Source organism: Helianthus annuus, chromosome 5 (genome assembly GCF_002127325.2).
Source record: "Helianthus annuus cultivar XRQ/B chromosome 5, HanXRQr2.0-SUNRISE, whole genome shotgun sequence".
Lineage (NCBI taxonomy): Eukaryota > Viridiplantae > Streptophyta > Magnoliopsida > Asterales > Asteraceae > Helianthus > Helianthus annuus.
This window is the reverse complement of record NC_035437.2, coordinates 32,706,100-32,721,293: the sequence shown is the minus strand read 5'-3', so window position 1 is coordinate 32,721,293 and position 15,194 is coordinate 32,706,100. Positions and strand designations below refer to the sequence as shown.

The 15,194-nt window shown below is 35.9% G+C and overlaps 1 pseudogene; it reads left to right on the top strand.

Annotated features, from left to right (window-relative positions):
• Nucleotides 1-1,498: 1,498 nt before the first annotated feature.
• On the top strand, nt 1,499-14,243 carry LOC110940522 (annotated as a pseudogene).
• Nucleotides 14,244-15,194: the final 951 nt, after the last annotated feature.

Below are 15,194 nucleotides of genomic sequence, written 5' to 3'. Positions count from 1 at the left end.
GCTTCACTAATTTGTCTTGTATAATTTTTAAAATATGACGTTTTATAAAATGACAAATATTTCATTGAGACGAGCTCGTTTTTATCTACGTTTTAACCTAAATTTCATTAAAAACAGATTATGGTCAAAATATAATATAATATATTTTATTATTATTATACGGTCTCTTGTAATATTAAGTACTCTTCTAACCAGTATAAATTTTAGATGACCATTCTACTTATTACTTAGTAATTTGACAATATAAGAAATATAAATTTTATACACTTTTATTTTTGTCTACAAAATGGGGTGTTACAATGGGACAGGGTTCCATGAACTTATCTTATCCCATTTCAACCAAACCATGGAGGGCTCTATTGAACGTGGTAACCCTGAAAGAAGTGTCAACGTTAAGTACTGTTTTTGGAAATTTGTCGATGGTCACTTTACTCCTGCGGTTAACACAATATCCTAAAAACAGGTCAGACTGTTCGTTCCAAAACCAACCCTAGACCATCAAATTTATGATCCTATCATCAATCTCAATTCTGTAACCTCAACTTTTAAGTGCCAACACTGCAAATACATAACCTTCTAATTTTATTTTTATCACATTCCAACGTACATACTATGATAGAAAGATATAGTACCAAAACTAAAGTCATATAAAAGAAGTAACCTAATATGAGCTTGAGGGTTGTGAAAAGCCTTGTTCGTTACACCTATTAGGCACCACCTCATCTTTCTTCTCCGCATCAATAAGATAAGATAATCAACTTAATCTTTGTTAACAAATTCCAAAAATCGCCTAGAATGAAAATATCAAAACAAAACTAATCACCTATTTCCCTAATTTAAAAATTCCATTAACAACAACATATGAGACAAATTACAATCAACTTTCATTCACTTGGATAATGTCAATATAAAGTGGCGAAATTAAATAGTTGATGTGAATGATTAAGCCAATAAGAGAAAAATAGGGTTTACCTTAGAGCTAAATATGGATCCGAAAAATCAAATAAAAGTGGAACAAAAAACGTTTAATGTTGATGGTCGCTGACGGTAATGTAACCTTAGTGTCGTTTGACTAGGGGGGGGGGGGGGCAATTCTGACCCGAATGCATAAAATTGGGTCACTTTGGGTCTTTTATTAATTACTATGGGTCAATTTGGGTTTCCTTGTAAAAATTAATGGGTCAACTGGGTCAATTTGGGTTTCCTTGTAAAAATTAATGGGTCCAACTGGGTCAATTTTAAAAGAGGGAAGTAAGTTTAGGGGTCAATTTGAGTTTAGAAGTAAAAAGGAACGGGTTACTGGGTCTAGAAGAAATACGACACGGGTTAGGAAAGTTTACTGTCCTAGCCAGTAGGGGGCAATTCTGACCTAAATTTCTTTGATATGGGTCATTTTGGGTTATTTATAAAATACTATGGGTGAATTTGGGTAAAGTAATTTAAGTCAAAGGGTTGAAATGGGTTAAATAAAAAAATAAAAAAAGTTTCTACCGGTCCAAACGAGTTGAGAAGTTTAGAGGAACGGTTCTTTACCTCAACCACGGGTTCACTGAGCGACCACCCCAATCTCCAGTTCTCCACCCTCTCCGGTCTCCGCCACAAACCCCCCACCCTCCGCCGGCATCTCCGCTTTATCACACTCCGCCAATCAAGACGACGCCATTCGCCATCTCAAAAATTCAATTGTTTCCAGATTACAAGGCCTAAAGCGGAAGGTAATCTCTTTTTTTTTTTTAAACCTAATTTGCAATTAGTTTGCTAGGGTTTCGATTATCTTAATGCAGCACTTGATTATTGTTGTATTCATTGATTGGGTGGGGGTTGAACTGATGAAAAAAATTGAAGCAAGAAGTTGTGGTAATTTGAAAACAGGGTGGGAGTAGTTGGAAATAATAACACTTTGACTGCGTTTTAGTTCAGCCACCCCATTTGATAATTGACAAAATCATCATTGTTTGTTTTACTCAATATTGGTGCAAATTCTGTATGTTTAGTTTGTGTTTTTCATATTTTTTTGGATTATTTAAATGATTAACGTGGAAATGTGGATTAGGTTTGTTTTGTTTTGTTTTGACACCAGAGAGTCAGAGACTTGGTTTGATATGGTTCTGTTTGAACTTTGAAGTATAGTTAGTTTGTGTGGTTCAATTAGGTTTAATATGGGCGTGCATAGGTTGGCTTTGTGTGCAAACCGAAGGTTCGGTTTTCGTTTTTTTCGTATGGGTTGGATGGGTCGGTTTTCGGTTTTAAATTTAGCTTTAGAAATGATAGGACCCAAAAAAATTTTTGCCGAAAGTAGTGAACATGTTATTGAATTTGGGCCATAATAACATATGTGATTGAAGTTTTTTTTAGGTTTAACCGGCATGTTGATGTGTACATTAATTGTTCTGTTTGTTAATCTTTTGCTTGTTTTGTTGTATTTGAGTTTGATTAATATTTGCTTACATGGGTATGATTAGATTTAATTTAATTTAATTTAATTTATTTAATTCAGTTTTGGATCTGTTTGTTAATCTTTTACTAGTTTTGTTGTATTTGAGTTTGATTAATATTTATATGTGAATCACCTTAATTTTGGGGAATTTTTTTGGTCTGATCTCATATGGTTTCTGCTCTTTAGTACTATGATAGCAAGTTTTGATTTTTAATTAAGTTATATATTTAGAAAAAGATAATCTTGATTTTAGAATATGAAGGTACATACCCTGGATGATTATTATCTTTAGTTTTATGGTTCTGGTTTCAACCGAACTCAAAAACGGCACTGTTGTTCATGGAACAATCACAGGCACTTACCGTTTCATTGTTATCAACCACCCCACCCCAAACACTATTGATAGGAGCAGTACACATGTATATGTAATTACTTGAAGCAGCAAAAAACAAAAGTAGAAGAAAAAAGATGAGAGGTAAAACAAAGAACTCCAATTATAAGTCATTAAGTCATGAAACTAACTTTTGTATTTGAATTTTGTTTACTGAGTTACTAGAAGATCTAAAAGAAATCATTTAAGAATAAAAACTAGTTGTTAAACATATCAAATTTCCTCAACTAAAAGTCTAAAACTATCTACAAATTTAAAAACTCATAAAAATTACATCAAATCCAATTCCTTGGCATTCAATGATCGTAGAAGTAGATAAATCTGGAACATCTTGAGAGTTGACTACTGGTGGCAGTCTTTGTTGACCTTCTTCAACAACAGCACCAGTATTAACCTGAAGAAGCCCACTTTTTTGACCCGAACCCGTCCCGACCCGAAACCATTCTCAACCTGAACTAACCCGGACCCATTTTAACCCGACAAAATTGCCCTTTGATGTACAATCTCTTAAAAAAAACATTTTTTAACTAACCCGACCCGAAACCCGTTCTGACCCGAAACCCGTTCCGACCCGAACCCGTTTCGACCCAAACCCGTCATGACCCGAACCAAAGCAACCCTTTTTTTAATTGACCCGTTTTGACCCGTACCCATTTTGACCCGAACCCGTTTTGACCCAACCCGTTTCACTGAACATCATCATCATCATCATCGATTCAGGGACGGCATCTTCATCCTCTCTGTCCTCCGCCACAATTCCACAAACCCCCCACCCTCCGCCGGCATCTTCATCAGCGACGGGATCTTTTCCGGTGAAGGTATCATCATCACTTCATGAGCGCCGTAGTTGATGTGTGTCTGTGTAAATGTTTTAAATTTTGTTGTGAATTTGTTTGATTTTGTGGAGTTGTTTTGGAATTTGATAGATGAATAGCGTTGTAAATGTTTCAGAAACTGTGTTTAATTTGTGATCTATGTTTTATAAGTTTGATGTTGAAGCTGTAATTTCTTTCTCTTATGATGATGATGATTTAAATGACTAATTGAATATATGGTCATTAATTAAAGAAAATTTGATGATTTAAATGGCTGATTGTTTTTTTTCTTTCTAAAAACTTTGTGTGTTCAAGTGATACATATTATGTGATTGAAGTTTTTTTTAGGTTTAACAGGAATGTTGATCAAGTGTATTTGTTGCATTATCTGCTACTATGATTAAACTTCAAAAAGGATTGTGGTTTTTTATCTTCTTCATGAGTAGGAACTGAGCTACTTTTTACTTGCAACTGAACACTTACTTGCTTCCTCTTTGGTATAGGCAGCCCAACAAAAAGCTCATAGGCTAAAGTTTTGAAGCATCAGAATCAGAGTAACATGGGGCATTCAAATACGGTCGGTTCATTTACAACTATCTACATGTTTGTTTCAAGTACGCCCACAACTATAAACCCTAAATCCTATAACATCAAAGCCATCAAACCACTTTGAGAATAACAAACAATGTCACACTCCGACTCAGGCAGCGACTCCGATACCGGAATTGAACAAGACATGGAAGCCCTAAAAAGAGCCTTCTCCGTCACAGGCGCCGGTTCCGATGCCGATTTTGACGTCTCCGACGAGTTTGAAGATGAAGAAGACATGGAGCTACTGCGTAACATTCAAAAGCGCTTTTCTGTTTCCATTGGCACCGAACATGATGAGGCTAGCTCAACGAAACCATTACAAACGATTCTACCTTCTGTTTTATCCGATGAAAATGATGATAGTGACGACGATTTTGAAACTCTCCGTGCGATTCAACGGCGGTTCTCGCAATACGACGGTAAAATTTGGTTTTCCTCTTTGTGTTTAGTAATTATTATCTTTTGTGTTTAGTAATTGCTTGTTTTAAAAGATTGATTAATGTTTTAGTGATTATCTTTTTTTAATTGTTTCAAGTAGGATGTAGTATTGAAGAAAAAAAAATCTATACTATAGTAATAGAAGGTTTTATAATGAACTTGTATTACTCAATGCTGCTATCGACATGATCTGAATTATGAAATGCTTTTATGTCGTTTAGTCGGTATAGTCATACAAGAATAAAAGGCATTTGGTAACACAAGTTATGAGGTCAGAATGCTCTTAGAACATGATTGCAAGTGGCCTGTTTTAATTCATTGTATCTTGTTTAGCCTTGCAATTAATAAAATGTATTTGTGCGTCGATGTTTGAAGCAGATAGCACGAACATATGCGCGGAGAGTTCTGTACAGAGACCAGAGCAGGTTGGTGCAACTAATAACATAGACTTGGGAAACGAACCTTCCCCTAATTTTTTCGTGAAGAGAATTAATAATGGACAAGGCTTTTCAGATTGTGTAGATGGAAGAGCCACTAATCAGCAGAATTCGGATATTTCAAGTAACATTACTCCCGACACACCTTATGCAAATGTCAGTGAAGGACATGAACCTGGTTCTGAACTTGTTGACGGTGGTTTTCCGAGATCTGCACAGGCATTTGTTGAGGCTATTAAGAAGAACAGAGTATGCCAGAAGTTGATACGTAACAAAGTAGCTCAAATTGAAGCCAGAATGGAAGAGAATAGAAAATTGAGAGAACGTGTTAAAATATTGAAAGATTTTCAGACGGCTTGTAGGAAAAAAACAGGCCGAGCGTTGTCTCAGAAAAAGGATGCACGTATCCAGCTTATTTCAGTATTCAAGCAGAGAGGCAATGCTTCTAAGGTTAGTTTTCTTGCTTTTGATCTTTGTGAAAATGTTGATGAAGGTTTATTTATAATTTACATGTTTTTTTTTTTTTTTTTTTTCTACAATGCCCGTTAGCAGCATATGTTATTGGTACTTTATTACTTCTGAAGTTAGTTACAGGTTAAGGATAAAAACGCGCTAGCAATTTATCAAGGCCCTGCAGAAAATTCTCATGTTGCACGCTATAAAGACGCAGTGTCGAAATATCCATTCTCTTTGACTAGAGAACCTTGGTCAAAAGAGGAGAAAGAGAACCTCTTGAAGGGCATCAGACAACAATTTCAAAAAATGTTAATGGATAACGTCAACCTTCTTAGGTATGTTATACTCATACTATCATGCTGTGAGTACTCTTCTTCAATCTCGTTTACATGTTATAGGTAGGAAAGTAATCATTTGGAACATATAATCTATGTGAAGTGAGTCAGTGACTGGGTTGTCTTCTCATGTTTGCAGTAGCACGGTCTTTTTTCTCAAATTAACTATGACAGGCGAGGCGAGATTTAAATTTTATTTCTGTTTTTTTAATTTAGGTTTTAAACTATTTGATTGGCGATGAAGAGCTACAAATTTTCTTGTTTTTTTTTTGGGTAAAGGGTTACCCCGGTGAAATTTTATAAATGAAATATGAAGAACAGGGTGTGTCAACAAGCAACGACACACACTACTAGACTTGACATACCAAGCCTAGGATACCACAAGACAAAACCCGACATAGAACGCACAACCAAGACACGACCAAACTAGACAAAGCCACAACTCTACACAGTACACACTATAAGCTATAGAACTAATATCAATCGCCTAGAGTGTTCTTCATAGGGATCTTCCATCTCTCCAAGAGTTCCTTGTATCTCGGTTCTCTACCAACATGAAAACCCATCAATCTCAGCCGCACCGTACGGATGATCACTTGGGATATTGTGTTTGCACTCCTCCGTGTTTGAGAGAATAAGCGGTTATTTCGTTCTTGCCATATGAAATACGTGGACGCAGCAACAACCATCTTGCAAACCGTGTGATTTAGCTTCTTGGAGTTTGAATGCTGTTCCATCCACATGGTAATGGAGTTCCATGTATCCGAAACACTCCCCATGTCCACAATCTTCTTTACTATGTTCCATACCTCAGCTGAAAATGAGCATTGGAAGAAAAGGTGGTCTCTAGAGTCTCTGTCATACCTGCAAAGAGGACAACACATAAGATTTAAGTTTGTTGCACTTCCAGCTTCCCATGCAGCCATGCGATCTTGAGTCTACAGTTTGTTCTTCATCACGAGCCACAAGTGAAAAGAATGTCTAGGAATGCATTGGCTGAACCAGATCATATTGACCCAAGACACTTTGTCTTGGCGAGTTCGAATATTGTTCCACACTTCCCATGAACCAAACTTGCAAATTTTCCCATCCACATCTTTCCAATTAATTCGATCAGCCCTATCAGGACTTAACTGAGGAATCGGAATATTAATTAGGACCGGAACTAAGTCAAACCAAGCCTGCGGCCAGTTCCATTGCCCATTCTCTCCGATAAGCTCGGCAACAGTTGTATGAATACTGAAACCAACATTTGCAAACGTTCTTGGGGGAGATAAACTCACGAAGGGGGCTGCATACACACCAATTATCACTCCAAGCATTCGTTTGTTGCCCACAATTAATAGACCTCCAAATGTACGGCCGAACCATGCTTCTTATGGATAACAACTTTCGCCATCCCCAACTCAAATTACCACGACACGGCACATCCCAGATACTTCTCCCTTTTAATTTGTATACATGAATCCATTGAACCCAAAGGGATTGGCGATTAGTAATAATGCTCCAAATATGAGATGTCATAAGCGCTTTATTTACATCCGAAATACTTCGAATCCCCAACCCACCTTCATCCTTCGGTAAACAAATTTCTTTCCAAGCCACCTTGGATCGGACAGGCCCTTGCAAGCCAGCATTCATAAGAACCTGCGCATCCTTTTTTCTAACTCCTTCGTGATACGGGCTGGGAGAATAAACACCGATGCCCAGTACGTATACATGGCAGCTAAAACCGAGCTAATAAGTTGAAGCCTACCTGCAAATGAGAGAGTCTTGGACATCCAGTTATCTATCCTTCTATCCATTCTTTCTACGAGAACTTTGCACTCCCTATACGCCAGCTTAGTGGTGATTAAAGGGACCCCTAAGTATCGAACCGAGAGCACTCCCTCTTGAAATGGCATCAGGTGCATGATTTCAATCTTGACTGAATCAGGAACGTTACAAAAGAAAACAGTACTCTTAGTCAAATTAGGAACCAGGCCGGAGACGCTTGTAAAACTTTCCAAGGCATCTCGAACTCGCTTGACCGATAGGACATCTCCATTGACAAAAACAAATAAGTCGTCTGCAAATGAGATGTTTATGATCTTCTGCTTAGAACATTTGGCGTGAAATTTGAACGCATGGTTCGATGAAGCAGCCTTTTGAAGTAATAACGACAGAGCCTCCATTATTAAAGTGAATAGGTACGGAGACATTGGGTCCCTCTGTTGTAAACCCCTTTTCCCTTTAAAATAGTCATCCAGTTCTCCATTTATGCTCAAAGAATAAGACATGGTAGTGACACACGTATTAATCCACATAACCATCTTTTGATGAAATCCAAACCGTGTTAAGATGTCTTCCAAAAATGACCAGTTAACCGTGTCATAAGCCTTTTGTATGTCAATTTTAAAAGCACATCTCGGGGAGCCTCTATCAATATGCTAATTATGCATAAGCTCCTGAGTAAGCAAAATGTTGTCCGATATCTTTCTACCGGGAACAAAAGCTGACTGGTTTATACTAACCAGCGTACCCAAACTACCCTTGATCCTATCCGTAATGATCTTACTTATACACTTGTACGATACATTGCAACAAGATATTGGACGATAATCCAGAACCGAGTTGGGAGTCTTGCTCTTTGGAATCAAAGCCAAGATGGTATGATTAATCTGTTTTAGCAGCTTACCATTGTGAAAGAAGTCCAACACCGCATCAGTGACTTCCTTCCCCACAATTTCCCAAGCATTTTTAAAAAAGCCGAAGTGTAACCATTCGGGCCAGGAGCTTTGTTTTCCCCTATGCTAAACATAGCTTTCTTAACTTCTTCTCTTGTAACTTGTCTCACCATATTATCCGCCGCACTTTGGTTCAACATCTGAATCCAGCCTATTTACTTGCACCTCGGTCCCCAAGAAACTCGAGTAATGTGCCAGTAAAGCAAGGAACTCCTTCACCCTCAACTACATTCCCATTCACCTCTTTGATACAATGAATCTTGTTCCTCGCATTTCTACTCTTGATGATATTATGGAAATAAGCGGTATTAGCATCTCCCGCACATAACCATTCCACTTTAGATTTCTGCTTTAAGAAACATTCCTCATCATAGGCGGCTAGTTGGAATTCTTGGAAGACATTTTGCTTCCACTTCTCTTAAATTCACATCCAAAGGGTTTGAATCAATTAAGTTTTGGATCTGGTCCACTTGTTGTCTCAACATACCCACTCTAGCATGCAAGTTTCCTTGATTAAACAAGATTTTCCTTAAATGCGGCTTAAGGTTCCTTAATTTCTTGACAACCGAGAACATACTGAAACCATCAACATTCTTGGTCCACTCCAAAGCAACACACTGAGTAAACTCCGGTTTTGTCGTAATGAAATTTGGAAATTTAGAAGCTTTGGTTTGGCTGCATTCATAGTCGCAATCCAGATGCCAATTATATTAAGTTTTATTGTAGTTGTGGAATGGTACTATTTTTTCTTTAAAATTTTTGTTTCTATTACACATATTTTTTACTACAAAGATTCCTAATCCTTTATTATCATAATCCATGAAGAAGCTACGCACGAGGAACTGAAGAATACTTTTTTGATGCAAGTGTTGGCCTTTTATTTTCCTGTAAAGACTTAATTTTATATGTAAGTATCTGCCCTTTTTTCTTGTAAAAACAACCCAATAGCCCACTTTTTGTTTTTTTTTTCCAATTTTCATTTCTGATTTGTTTTTCTATTTAAGTTGTAACATATAGCTTCTTAGGCTGTTGATATAGTTGTACATATAGCTTCTTAGGTTGTACACACAAATTTTTAGGTTCTACGTGTAAGGTTTTACATATAGTTGATTGTATGTATGTACTCCTACTTAGTTGATTTTTAGGTAGTGTTATTTTATTATATTTATGTAATCGTATGGTTGACAGTGGTGGAGATGCAGATCCTTCTTGTTGGGTTAATATGGTTGCACAAATTAAAGATCATAAAATAACACACGAAGAAATCAAGTCATTTCTCAAAGATGTTAGATGGAAAGACCTTGCTTCCATGTATGTCAGGCCGATCTGGTGCTGAATGCGAATCAAGGTTAATGTTTTTCCTGCTTCTATCATTAATCTTTATTTAATATAAATTATAGAGTAAAATTCCATTTTTGTTCCTGAGGTTTGGTCAGCTTTGCGACTTTCGTCCAAAGGTTTGTTTTTTCGCATCTGGATCCAAAAGGTTTGAAATCTTGCCATTTTCATTCGGCTCGTTAACTCCATCCACTTATCTTCGTTGGTCGAGAGTATTTTCGCCTTTTTTGTTGATTGAAAGGGCAATTCGGTCTTTTTCACTTTTTGCAAAAAGACCAAATACCCCTGAAAAAGACTGAATTGCCTTTTAACTTAACAAAAAGACAGAAATACCCCTGACTTAACGACGAAAAATGGATGAAGTTAACGAGCCGGTTGAAAATGTCAAGATTTAAAACCTTTTGGATCCAGATGCGAAAAAACAAACCTTTGGACGAAAGTCGCAAAGGCCAAACGAAAATGGCATTTTTCTCTAAATTATAAAACCAGTATTTTTTTCTCCTTTGATTTATTATTATTACCAGAATTACCACCCGCCGCAATGCGGCGGGGACTCATTAGTTATATATCATGTTAGATGAAAGGCAAATGTGTCTCACATGACGAGCATATGTGTAAAACCGAGAAAAAAAATAACCAAGTCGATCTCTGACCGCACGTTGCGACAGACCTATCAAACGGGAAAAATAGACGCGCTGCGACGGACATGTTAAACAGAAAAAAAAAATAGCTGAAAAAACGTTGAACCCCACACGCACGTTGCGGCGTGTTAACTCGAAAATTTAGGACGACATGTTAAACGAAGAACTTATGAAAGATGAAAAGTATATAAGAGACTAAAGTTGAAAGTAAAAAAAAGTGTTGAGATTAAATTGCGTTAAAGATTAAAAAAATTAAAGGGGTTAAATTGCAAAAGATAGAAACCTTTTGAATTGGAAGTGAAAAATCAAATTAATCAAAAGGGTTAAAATACCAAAGATTGAAACGTTAGACTTAAATTGCCAAAGATTGAAATTTTAGAGTTAAAAAAAATCAATTTCAGAGATTATGAAAACAAAAGAAATAAATAGATTTAGTTAAACTGATGCTTATTATTATTATTATTATTATTATTTAATAAAAGAGATAAATAAAAAATAAGGGTGAGAAAGTACCAGATAAATAAAAAATAAGGGTGAGAAATTACCAGAGAATGACACGTGTCCAAAAAGGATTTTTATTTATTAGTATAGAAAGATTATTATTTACATAAATTGGTAATTGATTCAGATGGAGAAACTGTGAGGATCCTTTAATTAATCACGGGCCATGGACTACAAATGAAGATAAGAAGCTCTTGCTTATTGTTTCGAACCGAGGGATTAGTAACTGGATTGAGATTGCTTCGGAACTTAACACAAACAGGACACCTTTTCAGTGTTTGTCACGTTTTCAAAGGAGTCTTAATGCATCTATAATAAAAAACGAGTGGACCCCATCTGAAGATGAGGAACTTCGTAAGGCTGTAGCAGAGTATGGTGAGACTAACTGGCAGCTTGTTGCTTCTACACTCGAAGGCCGCACCGGGACCCAATGTTCCAATAGGTGCCTATTTTGCCGCCTCTATTCATCGCTTCTTTATATCACTTAGATTTTTACTGACTTTTCTTCTGTTATGTTGTTCAGATGGAAGAAGTCATTGAACCCTCAAAGGGAAAGAGTTGGAAAGTGGGACCCATATGAGGATAAGTGTCTCAAAGTCGTTGTGAGTCTATTCGGAGCCAAAAACTGGAATAAAATAGCTAAATTTGTGCCTGGCAGGACACAAGTACAATGCCGAGAAAGGTATCCATTTAGACTAGACACATACCTTAGTTTTAGTGCTGCAAACGAACTGAAGGTTCAGCGAATAGTTCGTGAACCGTTCGGCTGGAAGTTCGTTTGTATTCGTTCGTTTAATAAATGAACGATCACGAACAAGAAATTTCGTTCGTTTAGTTAAATGAACAAACATGAACAAGGGCCGCGTTCGTGAATGTTCGGTAATGTGTCCGTTTATGTTCTTTTGTGTTCAGTAGTTCATTAATGTTTTTAGTTTTTATTTATTTAAATAATTCAAAACTCCGACAAATAAAGTATTTAAGAAGTATCAATCTATTATATATTCGCTTCATGAACGCTTGTTTATGTTCTTTTGTTTCCATTTGTGTTCATGAACGCTCGTTTGCATTCATTGCCTAAAATTAACAAACAAACACAAACGGACATGAACACGAACACGTTCATTTCCTTAATGAACGAACACGAACATCGGTAAGTGTTCATGAACATGTATATTTCCTTAACAAACGAACACGAACAAGTCGTTCGGTTCGTTTGCAGCCCTACTTAGTTTCACTTGTTTGTTTGTTTAATCTGATATGAGATAGGTTAGAATAAACAAGGCTTTGTTCATGTGACAGATGGGTTAATTGCTTAGATCCTTGTCTTAATATGGATGAGTGGACTGGAGAAGAGGATATGAAATTGAAAGAAGCAATTGAGGAACATCAATATTGCTGGTCTCGGATAGCTGGAGCTGTTCCTCCACGCACCGACAGTCAATGTCGGAGGTACTGTAAGTCAAACTTGTACATGTTTATATATAGGGGAAGGTTAACGTAGAAGACCACCTTATCGTGCGAAGCGTACGCGAGCATCTCAACATCACATCTGACCTATCCTAGGCCTTCAATTGAACGCGATGGCACAATAGTAATTAACTTGACATAATTACTCACGTTATAATGCATAGTTACGCACGTTATAATGCATAATTACACACGTTGTAATGCATAATTACTCACGTTATAAAAAATTAAAACCCGCATGCAACCAAACATGAAAATTACGCATGTTATATGCATAATTACGCATGTTATATGCATAATTACGCGCGTTATCGAGTGGTCGTGTATGGTCACGGGACTTTTGTATTTTAAACTTTCTCTCTCTCTATATATCTATATATTTATATATATATGTATGCATGTATAAGTAATTATTATTCTGTATGAACAGGAGATGGAAGGTGCTGCTTCCACATGAAGTCGGTATGCTCCAAGTAGCCAGAAGCATGAAAAAGGCTGCTTTTATATCGAATTTTGTAGATCGGGAAGAGGAGCGTCCTGATCTCAGCGTTAAAGATTTTGTGGCACCTCTGCAAATTGAGTCAGATCCCAAAGCCAATGAAGGTTCCATTATCTCATACGAGAAAAAGCAAAGGTATGCCTTTGAACTGTAATATGTGCTTTTATCTTATCATCATAAGTCTTTCTATGACTATAATTATATATTGGTTCAGAAGATTCTCCTTGTGGAAACTGTTTTCGATGATGAACTTTTTGGTCAAACTGCAGAACAGTTCTTAAAAAGAGATCTAGGAGGGCTAGAAAGGTTTCTCGTACGGATAAGGTAGACTTTATCGATGAAGATGACGTGGCGGAGAATAATGGTCATGTTGATATCACAATCAATGGTGTAGAACCCGCATCATTTGATAAGGACAATTCGAAGACTAAAAAGAAAGCCACTGGGAAGCGGAAGGGGAATGAAAAGTATGATTTTAACAATCTGGTGTTACTCTTACATAATTAATTCATTGGTTGTATCCCCCGTGTTAAAAGTAATGTTGATTTGCAGAGGAGGCGTTTTTAAAATTAGATCTAGGAGGGCTAGACAGGTTACTCATACTGAAAAAGTATTATTGAGATTAATGGATGAAGATGATGACGGCCATGCTGGCATCACCGGTTATAATGTTGAAGAAAATAGAACGTTTGACGTGAACGATGATTGTGAGATTGAGACCAGGAAGCGGAAATGGAATCAAAGGTATGATTACAGTTTTTTATTTTCCGGTTAAAGTGTGTGTGTATATTGATTTTTGGTCACATGATTTTTTGCAGGGATGATGACATGGCAAAGGAAAAGATAAAGGCAGGAAGAGATTGTGAAGTTGAAAGAAGCTTTGAGGAAGAACTTAAAGTGTATGTTAGAAGGAGATTTAGAAAGCATAGTGATGAAAGGTGCAACACAAAAACAGATGAAGAAGAACTGGAAGATGAAGAGACACTTGGTAGCTTTTTGATTAAATTAAAGAAGATTATGAGAGAGAGATGAATTTTGCAAGTTCTTTTTTTTTAACGGCCGACAAAAGATTTTTATTCATTGTAGCAAGACGCTACCCACCAAATATACAAAAAGTCAACACCAATACATTAAATAGTTACAACAATACTAGCCACCAAAATTGAACCGACTCCAATCCTCTCATGTTAAATTCGCCACTTTTGACCTATTCTTTACCCAAAGGTACGCCATAGATTTTATCTCGTCTAGCATCTTCATAGTGTTTGGAATTGTTGAGTTTTTTCTCAAATGGGTGTTCATGGAAAAAATATTTACCAAAATGGGTGGTTTGAAAAATATTTACCAAAATAGGTTTTTTCTAACAAAAACTTGTTTCCTCTCTCCTAATCTAATTGGATAAAACCTAATTTAATGATAACTAATGCAATATTATTATCTAATTATTATTTTTCTTTGTTTTTCCATTATTATTATTATTATTATTATTATTATTATTATTATTATTATTATTATTATTATTATTATTATTATTATTATCAAAATGGGTGCCTGTATCTGTCTTTTTAAGAACATTCCTTTTAAAATAGTAAAACTCACTTTTATTTAATTCGTAGTCCGGATAGTTTAGCTATTACGCATTAATTTGTTTATGAGCTTCAACTTGAACGAGAGTGATTAATAAAGTTGTTTTCATTAGTTCTTTTGCTGGAGCTTTATGCTTTAGAAAAATGACAGGTCAAACAACGCTATTTAATCTTATGTAAATTAGTTTGTAAAACAAAATCAAGTTCTAAAGCTTCTCACCAAAAGTTCTTGTTCAATTTTAGTCAGATTAAATATTTAAAGAAATATTGTAAAAACATTTCTTATTATATTTTGTGAACTATTTTAATTTTTTGTCTAGGAAGGTCATCCTTTTCATCTTCATTAAAAATTCTATATCTAAAAAATTGAAAACCTGCCTATTAAAAAATTAACTAAAACTTGTTTAAGAAAACATCTTTAGAGGAATTTATTAAAAAATTCACTAAAACTTGTTTAAGAAAACATCTTTAGAGGAATTAAAAAAAAAAAAAACTTTTCATAAAATATCATAATGTAACGGAATGATTTCTTTTAA